The sequence below is a fragment of the Electrophorus electricus genome, chromosome 3 (assembly GCF_041902795.1).
Source record: "Electrophorus electricus isolate QZ-2024a chromosome 3, ASM4190279v1, whole genome shotgun sequence".
Taxonomy (NCBI): domain Eukaryota; kingdom Metazoa; phylum Chordata; class Actinopteri; order Gymnotiformes; family Gymnotidae; genus Electrophorus; species Electrophorus electricus.
Window position 1 is genome coordinate 34369762 of NC_137499.1, and position 16840 is coordinate 34386601.

Here is a 16840-nt window from a genome sequence, read left to right on the forward strand (position 1 = left end):
TATTCTCAGCTGCAGCAGGGGCAGATTTTGATGCAGCAATGTTTTTGGTAGTGGTTGGTGGCAGGGGATGCAGCACCTGGGGCATCCTGACAGATCAGTAGGTGATCAGCCTCCTCCACCAGACCGTCTACCTCATCTTACTTGTGAAAAACATCCAAGCATCAGATCAGAACTGATATTAGTTTTACAATAAACTACAAGTCCAAATTCATCCTACTGCATATTTTTATTTTTGTACATAATTATTCAAGTCCAACTATTAAAACTAAATATTTTGTATTTAATCAGATGTATACACGTATAACCTTTAATGTATGCAATGCAGGAAAATAGCCCAATTTATTTTCTTACATTTTGTTGTTTATGGCAGCCACCAGAGGAGTCATTGGTCTGAGCCTTAGACAGAAAGGGTAGGTCCTTAAAGGCAGGATCAAAAGCTGGTGTCTGTCTCTCTCTCTGTGCGTGTCTGTCTCTCTCTCTGTGCGTGTCTCTCTCTCTCTGTGCGTGTCTCTCTCTCTCTGTGCGTGTCTCTCTCTCTCTGTGCGTGTGTGTCTCTCTCTCTCTCTCTCTCTCTGTGTGTGTGTGTGTGTCTGTGTCTCTCTCTGTGTGTGTCTCTCTCTCTCTCTCTCTCTCTCAGCCTTGTCCTTCACTGCTTGTGTGCCAGGTAGGCTTTCCTGTGTCCACGAGAAGCCTGGCATTAAGTGGTGTACTGACAGACAGGGTGGACATGTTCTCTTCTCACATTACCAAGGTGGCATCCTTCATTGGCTTGAGAGCCTTGAACACTTCCTCGGCACATGATGTCAGCCTGGCTCAGTGTGAAGATATCCTTTCCTATCTTCCTGACATTTTGCTGAAAGGAGCGCTTCACAAATGGCTGGTTGTGGTTTAAAAAAAAAAAAAAAAAGATTAAAAATTTCCCCAATCCTGTCACGGGAAGGCCTGTGCTCAACCTGCATTTTGGTAGCTGGAACAGGTCTCGTTTGTGTTTTAACTGGTGGCTGGCTATGGTGCTGAAAAAGGCTGCACGTCTGAGTGGTCGCCATTTTGGTTGCAGGCGTTGAAGTCAGTGGTAACTTTGGTGTGTGAACTTGTTCCAGAGCGAGTTGAGAGGGATCCACTTGGTTACCGTTAGCCGTTTGCTCTTCCATTAGCAGTACATCAAAACAGGGTCTTGCTGAGTGTGCTCTCAGATTTGCCGTGTTCCCCCAAATGTTTGACACTGGCATGGCCTATGCTGCAAGCAGCCTATGGTCAAGTTTCAGTGTTTTCCTCATTGTGGAAGCCAAAACGAGCCCACACTTTCAACTCTGCATGCCGCGGATGCTGGTCTACAGCTTTTGGATTCAGCCTTCGGGGGTAATGTTACTAGTTCGCTAGGTTTATGAATGCTTAGCAGTGCCCTTACATTCTTATTATGTATGTTGAAGTGGGGGTGCCTAAAGCCTGCAGAAAGATTACAACACTGCAATCTGGCTCGCTAACTGCTCAGGGGTTTAAACACAAAACAAAGCGAACCACAAACTAGGCCACATTTCTGCGTGTAAACTATTAATTCAAAATCGATACTGTGTTTGAGAATTGTTACACAAAACATGATACACTTAAATATTACTCTTATTTTATTACACCCCTAGTTTGGGATACAAAAGTTGTCAGATCTTACTAGACAGATTTTGTAAATAAAATACAAGAACACTTATTATTATATTAATGGTTATTTGTGATTAATTTATTCTAATATAGAGTTTCTACATGTAAATAAAGACATCCAGACATGGGTGGAACTTCTTTGAAAAGTGTTGGGGACAATAATAGTTACTGGGTGGTGCATTCAGCTGCTCCTGAAAGCCAGTCACATTCCCTATAATGAATGAGCAAAGTCCTCGGGCACGCACACGTACACACAGAAACCAGTGCTGGTACTGGAGGGAAGAGGTTGAAGAAATGTTTTATGGCCACGTCCGTCAAGCCTATAGACACTGAACAATACAAGAAGTCTGCTTTGAGCATTATGATTTAAAATATATATTTGTAGTACAACTGTTTATTCTGAATTTAAAAATCATCCACTCATTTGTTTTATGAAATATCAGCTGCGTCACGTTAATTATCTTGGCATTGTGCGACATGCTAAAATAAGCAGAAATGTTTTCCATTACAGTCATTACAAACATATGTTCATACTACACATCAGTTCATACTATGAAACCACTGAGTTTCTTAAAATGTTTCATCAGAAATCGTTCATGAAGCAGAGCTTAATGAATGTTTACCATCACCCTAAGTTTATTAGCTAGATGTACTGAACATATGAATTGTATATTATTGTTTATAATGTGTAGCAACATTTAAATAACCACCAAATATTGAACTATTGTGATGCACATAAAAAAAATGTTTTAAAAATCACACCACCCCCTGTAATACACACACTTTATTTGGATCACACGTTTCTGGTAGTGTCTGAAGTTGACTTAAGGCTGAATCTAAACCTCTGAGCACATTATTTGAATTGAACTAAACATGCCCGTCTTATTTAAACGCCCTTCCAGCCTCCTAATAACATGTACAGATACCATGTATGGTCTAGGACTCAATCTGACACTTCACCCCTGATCAAAAACCTGGCCCCACCTTTTTAGCGCTCTGAAAGTGATTTTTGCTGTGAAAAACTGCTGAAAAAAGATGATTCCATATTTTTCTCATGTGCCTACATTTTTGACTAAAACCAGCCCTGTGGATGTGCAAACAGTTTTTCTTAAACTTAATAACCATCAATGTGTTTCAGACAGACAATGACAAACGTCCAAACGGAGGGAGCAATGGCAGAAAGAAGCAGGTGCCTGCCCATGCAAAAGAACTGGAGAAAAAACACATTAAGACAACAACAGGAGGAACAAAGAAGAATGAATTAACTAAAAGGGCAGTAAGTGACAAAGATGGACATGAAAAGAGCGAGAGCAAGAGGGAGAGTGAATAAAAGGTCTGTCCCTAGGAGTAGAAATGCCAGGGCGTCACATCAAGAGCTCAAACATGTTTAAACGGCAGTGAATAACTGTCACAATCAACAGCTCTGCTGTCTGCCATAGGAGATTTTTCCTCTCTCGCGTACACGTACACACACACACACACACACACACACACACACACACGAGAGAGAGAGAGAGAGAGAGAGTAGAGTAAGGAAACATTAAGCCAAAATTATTTCCTATGGAGTGCATAACTATCCCCACTGCACAGAGCTCAGGCACCAGATTAGCTTCCAAAGGAAAATTTGGATGTGCTGAGTCATAAAGTTCTGCATACCGGATGACATCACACTCTACATAAACAAACTACATGTGCAAGTCACAGCAAGCGCAAGCAGAGAACCAGTGGCCTTCTCGTCCTACTTACACACGCACGCACTGACCAGGCAAAACTGGTAGAGCAAAGATTAACATAAGCATTAACATTAGTGGCAAATGAGTCATGTACTTTCAACTAGTCACATCCAACGCCTTATTAGAGCCACGTGAGCAGAACTCATGCAACTAATTCAGTTCAGCTCTCTAATCTTCCCCCCAAACCCTACAGTAAGGAATCAGAGGCTAAATTACAGATTTTTATCTGGAAACCTCATTTAAACAGAAGATACATGGGCAAGTGGGGGGGAAGAGGAGGGAGAGAAGGAGGGGAAGAGAAGAACAGAATGAGGGCTGGAGACGGTGACATTAACTTTATCACTGATCATTGATTCCACTGCCAAGGAAAGGGGAGCCATTATAGATACAGAAAGGGCACGGACACATTCACACACGTGGGGCTATCACAAGGCATTCAGTCACTCCAGACAGAACAGGCCCTTTTTAAGCACCTCTGCTATCCAGCCAGCGATTCATCAGCCGCCTCTCGGCCACCTTTGATCACGCCGATCGATCAGTAAGCGATCGGACGTGCAGAGGGGGAGGGGAACGCAGCCCCCGCCCCAGAGAACAGGAGGCACTTTGAAGGCAGTGGAGATGTAAAGTGGTGGAACAAGCGTGCACCGGCGAGGCGCCGAGCTGCACGCGGATGATGAAAGACTTGCAATTTGGATCGAGCTTTTGAAAACATAGCCGGGGTCACGCGAGGACATTCAAAGCAATCAGCTGGAGAGACGGGACCACCTATGGCATGCTTAAAGAAAGCAGACTTTTGGTGCCTTTAAAGTCACATTAATTAGAATTCTTCATAAACCCCTTCTACAGCAGCACCTGTAAACACCACCTGTAGCAGGATGGTTTTGCTCTTGGTCAGACAGACATCGCTGATGAAGCACTGGAGCTAATGAGACCAGAACACCTTCCACACATCCAAGGCCATTTTAAAGGCCTTTTAGTGGGGCTGAGGAATCCTAACCATTACCCATTTGTCTTGTCCTATTTTTAACTATTTTAGGTCAATCCTGAGCTCTGCTTTACAAAGTTCATATACTTGATTGCATGATGGCTTCTGAAAACTATAAAAATTTGTTCGAAAAGCCAAAACAAAAGGAATCACTGCATAACAAGCAATGATGTCTGCCACATCAGTAGCAGTGATTTAACTTGCTTGCAACCTGCAAAGTGCATTATATGCCTTCAAGAAGGTGGATCTGTTTGCTCCATAAAATAGTAAAGTGAACAACAAGGTGCCTGCTTAAGACATCGTTAATATGCCAGTGTATTCAAAAGGTGGTCTTGTTCGAAAATAATTGAACACCACTGACTGACAACATATAACTCTACTTCAGCCATGTGTGAACTGCTGTCAGAAAAAGGTGTCGCCCGCACACACACACACACACACACACACACCTCAATGCATATACACTTCCACATGGATGCCATGTGTGGACAGCAAGAGATCAAAAGGTTGTGCAGATGGCTTAACAAGCTGTTAAAATCATGACAGTAGGAGGTCTACACAGAGAGAGAGGGGCACACTATAGGAATTTAGCATTAAACTGAGATAAAAAGAGGATTATTTAGCCTATTTGGAATCATAACAGTGGTCGAGTATAACAGTACTGCGTTCGAGTATCATGCAGTACACTGGCTCTGTGAATCCACAGCAATATGACATACCTCAGGGGTTTATTAAAAAATACATTTATTCACCAGCTTTTTGGATATCAGAAAGTAATCTGAATCATTATTCTACATAACCACAAAAGGCTGCGCAAATATCTTAGCAAAAATGTTTTAAACATAATATAAGACAGAGGGAGGACGGGGAGCGCCATGATGAGCAGCTCCACCCCATTCAGTTAGGGCTGGTAGAACATGGCGGTGGTGACTCCAGTGCCTTCCACAGCGTGGCGTTTCAAACGCAGGGCTATCCAGGAGGAGTTTTATTGCTACGCTCGCGCCTCAGACACAACAAGGCGAACGTCGCTCGAGTGGACCTACGGCTAGCAAAGAGAATACCTCGCGTCGCAGAGGCTCAGCTAATGGCCTGCAGTCCGCTGCACTCCCGCCACAAACGCACGGCAGGACTAGAGGGTGGGAGTCTGGCTGGCATCAAACTCAGACCATGCTGCCAGCGTACGCAGACACACACAGAGATGACGCACAACCACCAAGGCTCGTCTCATCAGCTATTGGTTATTCCCCCCCCCCAAAAAAATGGATTAATAATTCAAAGAACTGAGGCCAAAGCCTCAAACCTTTGTGCTTAGATTTGTGCTTACACACAACTATAATTGAAAAATCCCACCAGTAAACCAACACTTTTTATAAATTAATAAATATTTAGCAATAAAGTGTGATTTCTTTTAACGTGCATATTCCTAAGTGAGAACTGGCAAAACAGACCTCTTTTCAATGGTTTATTCTCTTAAACCCAAGGCTTATTCTCTAGTTAATAGTCTTATGGCATATTTAGTAAGTGCTGTGAATTTTTCTGTAACTTCACTATTTTCTACTATGTAAGATTCAATCACAGTCACTTTATTAGCCTGTACATGCCAGCTACAAGAATTTGCTTTGGTGTGATGGAAACCACTCAATAGAGTACAGAGCCAACACTGAGCTAACAAAATACTGACAACTACGGCATAAACGCTCACAACACAGGGCAAGAACACAGCAGCACAACTTACATATACATAAACACTATTAGAGAGAACATACCTGGGCAAACAAGATACAATTTATAGAAGAGGCCAAGCATCTCTGTGCAGATGAATTCAATATTGGTACATTGGTCTTGTGCAGTTGTGTAAAAGATATGCGAGCATGAGAAAGGAGACTCTAGATATGATCTTAAAGGCTTAAAGTGGTGCTTGCATGCATGTGCAAGGACATCCGGTTCTCCATGAGTGCAGATCTACAAGCACTACGGACCCATATTTGCTGTTTGTGTAGAGCAGGTGGAGTAGCTGGCATCAGTGCCGCAGCAGCCGTGCACAGTCTCCGGCTGCTCCAGGTTGACCCTCCAGATGCACAGCTACAGAAAACAGTTCCTGCCGTCTGGAAGGCACGCTGGATGATGTGTAACGGGCTCCAGCGGGTGCAGCGTAAAACACAGTGGGGGAGAGCGTTTCTTCTTTTAAACGACAAAGACGAGTCGAGTCATAAGCTGGCATTTCTCAGTGCAGGGTTTTAAAAAATAAATAAATAAATAAAAATATATATATCAAATCTCCATGAGTGACCAGTCAGCTCCAAAACAGGCCACCTCCGCAGCCCCGCTGAAGATGAGCAACCTCGCCCACCATCACACCGTGTCAACAGCAAACTTCTGTTTCTGATCGACTCACTGAGCATGCTCCGTGGCCCCCTGACCCTGCCAGCTGCTGACAGCCACACACTTTCCTTCTCATGTGGTCGTAAACGTGAGAAAATGTGAATTCTAAAGGGACCCTCAGAGAGGACCATTATATTTATCAAGTAGTTTTAAATCTCAATAGCTGTCACCTAGGCTCAAGAGCAGCATAAAGACGTCAAATCTCTCAATCTCCAGATCCATCACTTGGCCTGTAGTGGAGTAGAGGACTTCTTTTTTTCCAATTGCATACACACACAAAATGAAACGGATCCGCCAAACATCAGACTCTCCTTTTCTCACACAGAACCATATGCTGGCAACTGCCCCACTTCATGAATATTCATCAAACTCATTACCACACAAGTGGGGAAACAAGTGATATTTTACAGCAAGTGTGAAGGAGCACTAGGCGCGTATGAAAGAGGAGTCACAGACACAGACCACCAGACAGACAGACACAGACCACTAAACATACACAGACAGACGAAGAGGGACGCACCCACATGCACCAACACAAAAGGACTTTTCTGTGTGTACCGTGTTTTTGCAAGTCAAACAGTCAAGCTCTCTCTAGGCTCTGGGTTCAGAAACCAGCCTCTGCTGCTGATTTACACAAGTGAAAGAATGAAGCACCCATCAAGCCCCATGCAGAACGGCTGCATCTGTGCACCTTCTGAAGTGAGAGCATCCTAGTCTAATCTGGATCTAACAGGGCGTTCAAACACAGTTCGCAATTCATTTTTCAAAATGCATCCTGAAATTCAATAACCACCCTAAAAAGAAACAGAAATGTGGGCACAGAGGGTTTCTCGCATGGGAATGCCACCTTCGCTCTTTGCATTTCACCCGTGTGCCAGCGGGGCATCCCGGAGTGGCAGCACGTGACCGCGACTGTCACTCAGCTCTCTCTATATGCCCCACCACATCCCCAACACTCAACGCCAACACCTGCAACACATCTAGTTTTCCTCTCTCTTCCATCCTTCGCTCAAGTGCATTTGCTGAATGTAACCCCACCCATCGCCTAAAACCCTTTCCAGAGGTTTGGGGATTATGCTCTCCCCATTATACGACGTTTTTTGCTCTAGTTTGCACGTTGACGGAAAACAAACGCAGCCGGATGAAGAAAGGCACCGTCACACTGAGGTAACATAGCTTTACGTTACACTACAACAGACAAACAGAAGTGAGAACGCACTTCAGTACAAATCCCTGCTCTCAGGCATTCAGATAAATAACACTTAATTTATATCCAAACAGCGAAAATCATTTGTGCAGTCAACAAAATCAGAATACAGATTGCCCGCATAAACAATCTTCCAGAAGTGGTCAATATCATGACAATTGTTCTCGTAATAAAATCACATTATAATGCACTTCGCTAAGCATACTGCATATACTTCTCAATAGAAGACTGGCTACTACATGTACCAATTAGCCTTAAACATCAGTCATGTCACACCGTCAATTTACAAGCACATTTTATCAAGCAGAAGACCAGAGGGGTAATTAAGCCTATGACTGTAGCTTATTTATCAGCCCATTTTCACTCCTTTCTCCTTAAATACTTCATTGTTGTAAACAAATTAAAACTGTCCTTCTCCATAGGTGTTCATATTATTTCTTGAAATGTGGTACTACAGTTTTACTGGTGTGTTGTTCCAATTTTTTGCTGCATCAATCTAAAGATCACGGTACGTCTTATTAAAAAGTCTTACTAAAGTATTACAGTACACTTTTGCCAAATTGTCCACCCGTACACTGCTATAGTGGTGAATCTCGGAATGCAAACCCTCTGAAAATGTCACAACCCATCTGAGATCCTGGAAGGCAGCCCACTTGCAGCGTGGTGCGGAAGCCACACTGGTCACTCCTACGAGCTCCTACACCCCTCCCCTTCAGTTAAGTGCAGCCCATCACAGTTTGTTTGCTCACAATTAGTTTACTTTCCACACTGGAGTCCACCAGAAGTATGGAGGAGAGAGGTGAACAGTCCTGCACTCAGGACGCCGCGGGGGTGCTCGGTGACGCAGCGAGCGCTGAGCAACCATACCAAACAGACGGAGCTTGTGCAGACCATGGAATGCATAAAAACGCACGCACGCACACACACCAAGCAGTGCTTAGGGTTTTTGTTTTTACTGGCCAGTCTTGCCGATGTCCTGTCATTGCAGGCAGGCAGCCTTCATGCCCACGTATGTGCAGACACCGCATGACATATGACAGTTCACCTGCACATCACAGGGATGCAACACTTCTGCAGTGATACTGCTGCTACAAAACACAAATCGCCCATGTTAAGGTTAACTATGAAACATTATTATTATTATTATTATTATTATTATTATTATTATTATTACTATTATTAATTATTTAACCAGGGTTTCTGAGAACAAGCATTCAGAACATGGTTGAGAAAACACAACACTCAAAGCCTGTAAAGGTATTCAGGGCTACTTTTTTTACTCAGTATTGTGGGGAATTCGCAAGCCAACACATAGCTGCTCCTTCCCTCAAACAAGATAGCCAATTTCACAACCATATGAACTATCGATTTCAATCAGACAATAGTGTGCGTCTCTCTCTCTCTCTTGCTCTTTTTGTACAATTACTTTTTCACCTGGTAACGTGACTCTGGAAAGAACGCATCAGTGTCTTTCAAGCTGAACTCCTCTCACCAAAGGTCAGTATCTAATGGCTAAGTATTGCCTAAACCCGAGCACAGTGAACCTCTGTCACTGGACATTCAACTCTCTGCCACCAAGGCTTTTACACACACACACACACCCCCCACCCAAAAAGGTTAAATCTAAAACTGAAATGCCATCTGTTCTGGTTATCTGCTAAAATCTTTTACTGTTGCAAATGCAGACACACACACAAAATGGTTAAAGCTACTAAAATGCCACTTATCAGCATGTCCTCTAAATCTCTCCCCCCTTCTCTTGCACAGCCACACTCTGGTCCTCTCTCTCACGGTTAGAGTCAAATTAAATGCCATCTAGCCATAAAGACAATGATCGTCAGCAATATACATTTACCTGAATACTAATGAAGATATCACAACACAGGGCAAAGGAAAACAGAAAAGTCCATGTGAGCATGTTACATAAGGAGAGAGAGAGCGTGAGAGCGAGTGAGATCCCAGATCAGAGTGGCTCATCACTGTAAAAGCAGCTTTAAAATGTGCCATGGCATCAAGTACATTAAGAGAAAAGTTACATTGAAATTTGTAACTGGGACAACGCTGTCAGAACAAAAAACAGCTTAAAAAATTCAATAACATCAGTAAGTTCAATAGACAAGACCACTTGTCTATTCTATGTAGAACAGACACACATATAAAGTGATAAAAGTCACCACTCACAAACCTGAATTCTAAAATTTAGTCCATCACACGCATGCATAAAAAGATGCCAATATACACAGTCACCTGCTAAATGTTCTTCAAACATGCTGTTTCACAAGCACACAAGCACATACAAAATGTGAGAGCAATAAGATATTTCATCTCACATATGAAAGCACAGACAAGCATTTGTGCGACCCCAATCCATATTTCAATTTCCATCCCCCCGTGTAAACTAATTCAATCCAGGCTGTATTCCTCACCAGCAATCGCCTATGAAAAATGAGCCTATTCTCACCCACAGATTTTAAAAGCGCCATTCCACACACACACTTTCCCCATACGTCTTCTCATCTCCAGAATCAGTGATATTTAAACTGTGAATATTTACTGTTGTTTGATTAATCACCAATATTCAGTTTCAAACAAGCTAATTAGCTTTGCAGCTCATTTGTAACACTGCAAATCTAAAACTGGAAAAATAATCATCAAACTTTACGTTAGAAACTAAATATGATAAAATATTTTTAAGCCCATGGCACTCAAGTATTAGCAGTTACACGTACCACGTTAACATGACATTTAGCATTCGCTCAACTCTTTCTAGACAGCTTTTTTTTAAAATGCCGCCGCCACCACCACACTGACAAAGTCTGAACAGCAGCGTCATCAGAGCAATGCCCTTCCAGTCTTTACAAAACCTGCCCTGACCCAGAGGACATCCCATCCAAAGCTGGACATTTCACTCAAAACAGTACCGTCATTAAAGTAAGCTAGCTATTTCGCCGCACATCGGTATACCATGTTGGTTAGCTCGCTAGGTGTAGATTGCCATACATGTAAAAGGAAATAAAAGGTACTTTCATTCATCAACTATAGATTCTTCTGAGAGAGGGATTTAGGCATTTGAGGCAGTTATCCAGTTACATTATCTGAACAGGTTCCAGCAACTCTTAAGAACTGAGAAATGTTTAGCTAAGCACAGCAATGCACATACTGTAAATACAGTAGATGCGCACTAATATGCAATCTCTATTCATGCTTGTGCTCCAAAATGAGCCATTTGCTGGAATGCCACCATTTATTGCTGTGCAGGTTTATGGAATGTAGAAGCAACACTCTACCATGCTGCGTTGCCTCAAGGTTTAATATTCATCTGAGATGTTTAAAATTTCTCAAGCGTGTTAAAGTCGTTATTTTTAACACCACTTTAACCCTAGTGTTTCAGACGGTGGCTGTGTTTTTGGCTCTGAAAATCACAAAAAATTATTTTGTTTCTCTGACATTAAACCCATAATTAGTGTAATTCCTCATCTTCTATGGGTGTCTAAATACATACTCACTGTTGTACATCAGTTCCATTACTGCAGCAAATATTCAGCAACTGTCACACAATCAAAATCATCACGTGGTTTGTAGCCTTCAAAGTCACACTGTTCAGTGCTCCAGCCCCACTGGTTTACAGATCATAATAAAGTATGCCACATTTCCAACAAGTGCAGGTCTTAAGAACAGCCGACGACAGTGCTGATGTACAAAAAACAGACTGCCTGGTCACAATTCACAAAGCTACACTTCCCAGCTTACACATTTAAATGTGCTCGACACTAAATTACGCTGCTTTTTATTTACATATATATATATGTGTGTGTGTCAGTTTAGATTTGTCTCATAATGCATAAGTGAATTATTCTTAAACCTAGCCTGGGCGAACTAGTGTTGGAGATTTGACCTTTATATTTTTATATATATATATATATATATATATATATATATATATATATATATATATATATATATATATATATATATAAAGGTCAAATCTCCAACACTAGTTCGCCCAGGCTAGGTTTAAGAATAATTCACTTATGCATTATGAGACAAATCTAAACTGCCATCGAGTTGAAGTAAATGTGAAGGAGCTAAATGAAGCCCTGCTCATGCTAATTTAATGGAGAGCCAGGAGGCAGGGCGCCTTGTGCCTGTGCACTCATAATAAGAAACTAATACGTTATATATTGTTATCTACTACACTACCTTAGGCCTGCGTCAGCACTACCTCCTGCTCTCAACATGAGGGAGAGCAGAGGACTCACCTCCCAAACTGCTCATTCCTCTCATGACTGCAGATTGTAACCAATTCTAGAGTTAAACAGAAACATCTGACCTGTTACATTCATATGCATAACTATTTCTGACCAGCTGCATCAGTGCAGCTAGAGAAAAACAAATGCTGTTTGTGTGTGTTGTGCTAACTGTGTGAACTGTGCTAATGTATGGACTGTTTCACTCTACTGTGCAAACAAGTCACTTTGTTTCTTCCGCTAACTTGAACAACCATGACGTTATTCTCGACACCAAAATCTGCCAATGAGCTAACCAGTTATAAAGATTACAAAAAAAGTCTGTTGTTGCAATAACCTCATAAATTTAAAAAAGGACACCATCATTGCATACAAACTTCACACACACACACACACACACACACACACACACACAAGTTATCCTGTCATTGTTATTCTTCAACTGCAGGGTGCTATAAGGAGCCAAAAAGCTCATTTCCAAGCACTCCAAAAGAACAATGCAAAGAACCAGCATGCACCTAAAGTGGGTTGGTAGAAAGTCCAAGAGTAGCTTGTGAGTGAGAATACATCTTAAGTGTTTCCACAAAGAAGTTCCACAGTTCTCATCAAGGATCATATATTTCTTTTGCCTGCTGAGTTGCCTGCGGAGCAGCGCAAAAACTGGGTAATGAATATTAAGAAGCTATAAAATCAACAGATCCGGTCATATGACGGCTATGACATCTACATAATTCCCTATTTATAACAAACCTCGTGGACAACTTGGCTGGATTTTCTTTTAGTTTCTGCACCTAGCAAAGGCCGAGCTAATGACGGTACACCTATTGCACAATGAAAGGACAAGCCTGGTGTTTGTGCAGTCGCGTATTCCACCCCCCAGCGAACACAGCGTTGGGCAGGGTGGCAGAACGCCAGTGAAACGCTCGCATTTGCGCCTTCGTTTTTTTTTAAATGCGAGTGGAATTTTTAATAGAGCAGCACGCGCGGAGAGAGCTTTTGACCCGAGCGTTCCGCCGTTTAACCGAGCGTTCATTAACCGTGAACACAGACGTGCGCGCCGGTGCACGCTTCTAGAAAAATCGGATACTGCCCTTCCGACAAGGCGCGGCGAGACTTAGCGCGCGCCCTGCGTGCCCAATGCGCATGCCCAGCAGTATCCACGCCCGCTAAATGAAGAACACTAGCTAAACAACGCGATCAGCAATACGTTAGCTCTCCGGCCTGCAACTTAGTTCACTAGACAGCTAACTGAATGTCTAGCTTGGCTAACTAAAGACAGCTATCGTTTAAATTAAGATGAATATGAACTTATTTGAATGCGCAAACATTAGTTGATTAATATTAGCTTACTTAATATTTCAGTCACTAAACTAGATTGCAGGTGTGGCTGTGGGTTTTTTTATATACATCATTTCGTCTTTATTCCCCACCAACTTCACTGCTGCCACAGCAAAGCAAACATACGTCATTAATGCAGTGTCCATTAGTATTAAAATGCCTTGCCATTGGAAACAATAGTGTGCAACAGTGCACAGAGGTCATGGTTCAGTCCACACCACAGCTTGGACATCATTGCTCAGTACAAGTTCAGTATGTCAGGAAAAAAGCAATAAAAGCCCACAAACGCACAAGGCTAGATTTCTTTTCATTTATTCTGAACGGACAATAGTGCGAGTTAGTTAGTTCCACCTTGTGTCGTATAGTTCCCGACACGCAACAACGACATACCATTCTCATCCACCACTTGCTGTCATACTTCAATAGTTCCTGTGCATCATTTGTATTTATCATAGTGTGACTGATTCAGATGTCAATGAACTACTTCAGCCAAGTTTGGCACAGCATGTTGCTAACGGCTTAAAATGTAACATTTGGGTGGAACTGGTGGGTGTGAAATTTGAGTCCACAGTACGGTCCAGTGCTCCATAACAAAAAGCTTACCGTAGAAGCCTGGGTTAGGGTAATGTTTAGGCCATAAGCATGGCTAGGATCACAATTCTACAAGTGACAAAAATGTGGCATGTTGAAAAGGAAGATTTCACCATTTTATTTACTTACTTTTCATGAAAAGAATTCATAGTGGCAATGAACTGATAATATACTGCCTAGCAGGAGGTTTCCATCTTAATCCTGCTATTTGCATATCACAATAATGGCTTCAATATTAGCCTTCATAAACAAACAATCTTGCAATATTCACTATCAGGAAAAATCCATCCAGGCCTAATACGCAGGCCCTATTCTTGCCGGAGTTGACTCCAAACTGCAATTGCAGGAGTTTCTATTTATCCATCTACTCCGTTTATTTTATCTGTTCTGTAATTTATAAAGTGGCATGGAAAACTTATACAGCATTTCCCACAAAACCACACAATATTTGTCCTGCAAGCACTGGCACTTGACAGTCTTCAAGAACTATAGAAACTGCCTTGCCAACTTTTTACAATAGGATAGAAAATTGCCCTTCTAGATGATAAAGAAGAAACTTTGTATACGTAAATCCTACTAAACCATGATTGAAAAAACAAGAAAGAAATACTAGCCACTGAATCACACACACCTCTACCAACACCTGGGTTAACACAAAAGTGCACAATTTGTTTAAAGGCCATCCATGCATAACATTCATACCCAAGCAGGTGCAAAAAAAATACAGTCTTACTCCTCAGGTGAATGAGCATGGAGAATGGGGGATGGGTGGTACAAACAGGTGTAACGAGTAGGTGAATGTGTGCAAGCGTGCTCTTGTACCAAATGACTGGGTCTCCTACAGCGACCCTGCATCATCACCAAGCAGGTGGAAAAGAAGCTACAACACCAAAGTGCCCAAGTAAAACAAGCCAGTAGTACAAGCAAATGAGCAAAATGCATTCTTCATTACTTTCTCCATATGGATAAGGGCTCTCATGCCCCTTAATATCTAGCCCATTCAGGCTCACTTCTTACCCAGACCCAATTTCTGCAATGCAGCAACCACACAATCCATCTTCTCGCAATCTCAATGGTGCTCACTTTCTGGCAACAAGCACCCCTGCAGCGCTGCACTGCGCAGGCAGGAAAAAAAAAAACTCATTATTTAGCAGGATATGAAGGCAGGTCAGTGCGCAGGCGCTGTGACAATTCTATCTACACAGACAAGGGCTTTTTTTTTTGGCAAAGGCTTTATTACGGACGTGCAGGCCCTTTTAACAAAAATAGCTTCCTCGATAGTATATCAAAGATTGATTATAATTATACAACCATAGTACAGGAACTCCGAATTTCTTGATAACAAGCTAAGCATATCAGAAACAAAATAAGTTCATTCAAGATCTCTCTAAAACTAAAGTAAATGTTTGCCAGCTGCATGCTAACGCTCCACTTAAATATAGCCAAAATGCTAACGTTAGCTAGCAAGTTAGCTACAGTTAGCTGGCTAATACCCAGGAGGTTGCTAGGCTAGCTGAGTTTGGTCAGACGGCTAAACAAATACGGAGAGTTTTAAAGGAGGCAAAGAGTTAGCTAACGCCAGCTAGCCAAGTAACGGCAACAGATTATCACGCAAATTGCGCAAAGCTCAAACTAGTTAACATACCACAGAAACATGTTCACTTCTTAAGACGACAAGGCGACACTAATCAAATTAGATGCCAACGGTCATCTTATTCGTTAGATCAAATTTGCGTTGTGTAAGAACCACAACACAGTTGTCAGAGATAGCTAGCCAGCTAGCATGGAACAAGAAGCTAGCTACTGAGTTCATTAGCTTCAACTAGCCCCCGAACAAATTCCCCGTGGCCTGTAACAGTCATAAAGTACGTCCTCACGCGGGCGTACCGTTGTCTTCCACCCATACACTTGATGAGAAATAAAAGATTCAATAAACAGCTAAATATGTCGCATCTAGTACTACAGGTTTTTGTTTTCAAACTTACCTTTTTGAAGCTTTTCTTCGACCGTATCGGATATTTTTCTGTCGCGCGTCTTCACGTCCGGGTTAAACGAATGACGAAAATCGGCCACGCGCACGCATTCACGAGCATGAGCAAGAAAAGGTTTCCCCGCACCGGAGAAAACGCAGCCGGTTCTCCTTACAAACCCGATCAAGTTCACATTTTCGTGTTTTATCCTTTGTGTAATCCACAGAATAACTGCCCGTTTTACATCCTGATCCTGGCAAAAATGTTACTCTGCACATTAGATCTTTGACGTGCAATATTGTAGACCAGGCCGCGAACTATTTACAATCTGAAATATGGGTCGCAATAGTAGGAATATGTATATTGCTCATAAAGACGTTACTGGCAGTTTTCGTTCTTAGTATTTTCGAAAAGTTTGTTTTAAGTTAAGTAAGAAAAATAGCTCACCTTTAAAGGTTTTGTTATAATCATTTAAAACGGCCCGATACTTTGGATATATTTGGCAGCATTCAGCTTCATCAATGTCTTGTATGAAGGGGTAGGTTTTGCTTAAACATTGATTTGACAGTTTTATTCTTTCAAACTATTGTTAAAAATACGTACTTATTTTAAGTAAATATTTTATTTAAAATATTTTAATATTTTAATACTTATTTTAATTACTTATTTTAAGTCATACGTAAATATTTTAAGCATCTTTATAGAATGTCTGAAAAACCCGACTTAATGAAGAT

At 41.8% G+C, this 16840-nt stretch overlaps 1 protein-coding gene across 3 annotated transcripts in view; it reads right to left on the bottom strand.

Moving 5' to 3' along the window:
- spop (speckle type BTB/POZ protein) overlaps positions 1–16218 on the bottom strand; it is a 62403-nt gene extending 46185 nt beyond the window's left edge. For 2 of the 3 annotated variants that reach the window (XM_081711254.1, XM_026997944.3), the window contains exon 1: positions 16122–16218. The gene's annotated coding sequence lies outside the window, so the exon portion shown is untranslated. The remainder of the gene's footprint in view (positions 1–16121) is intronic. The other variant, XM_035527018.2, reaches the window with a different exon arrangement.
- Positions 16219–16840: the final 622 nt, after the last annotated feature.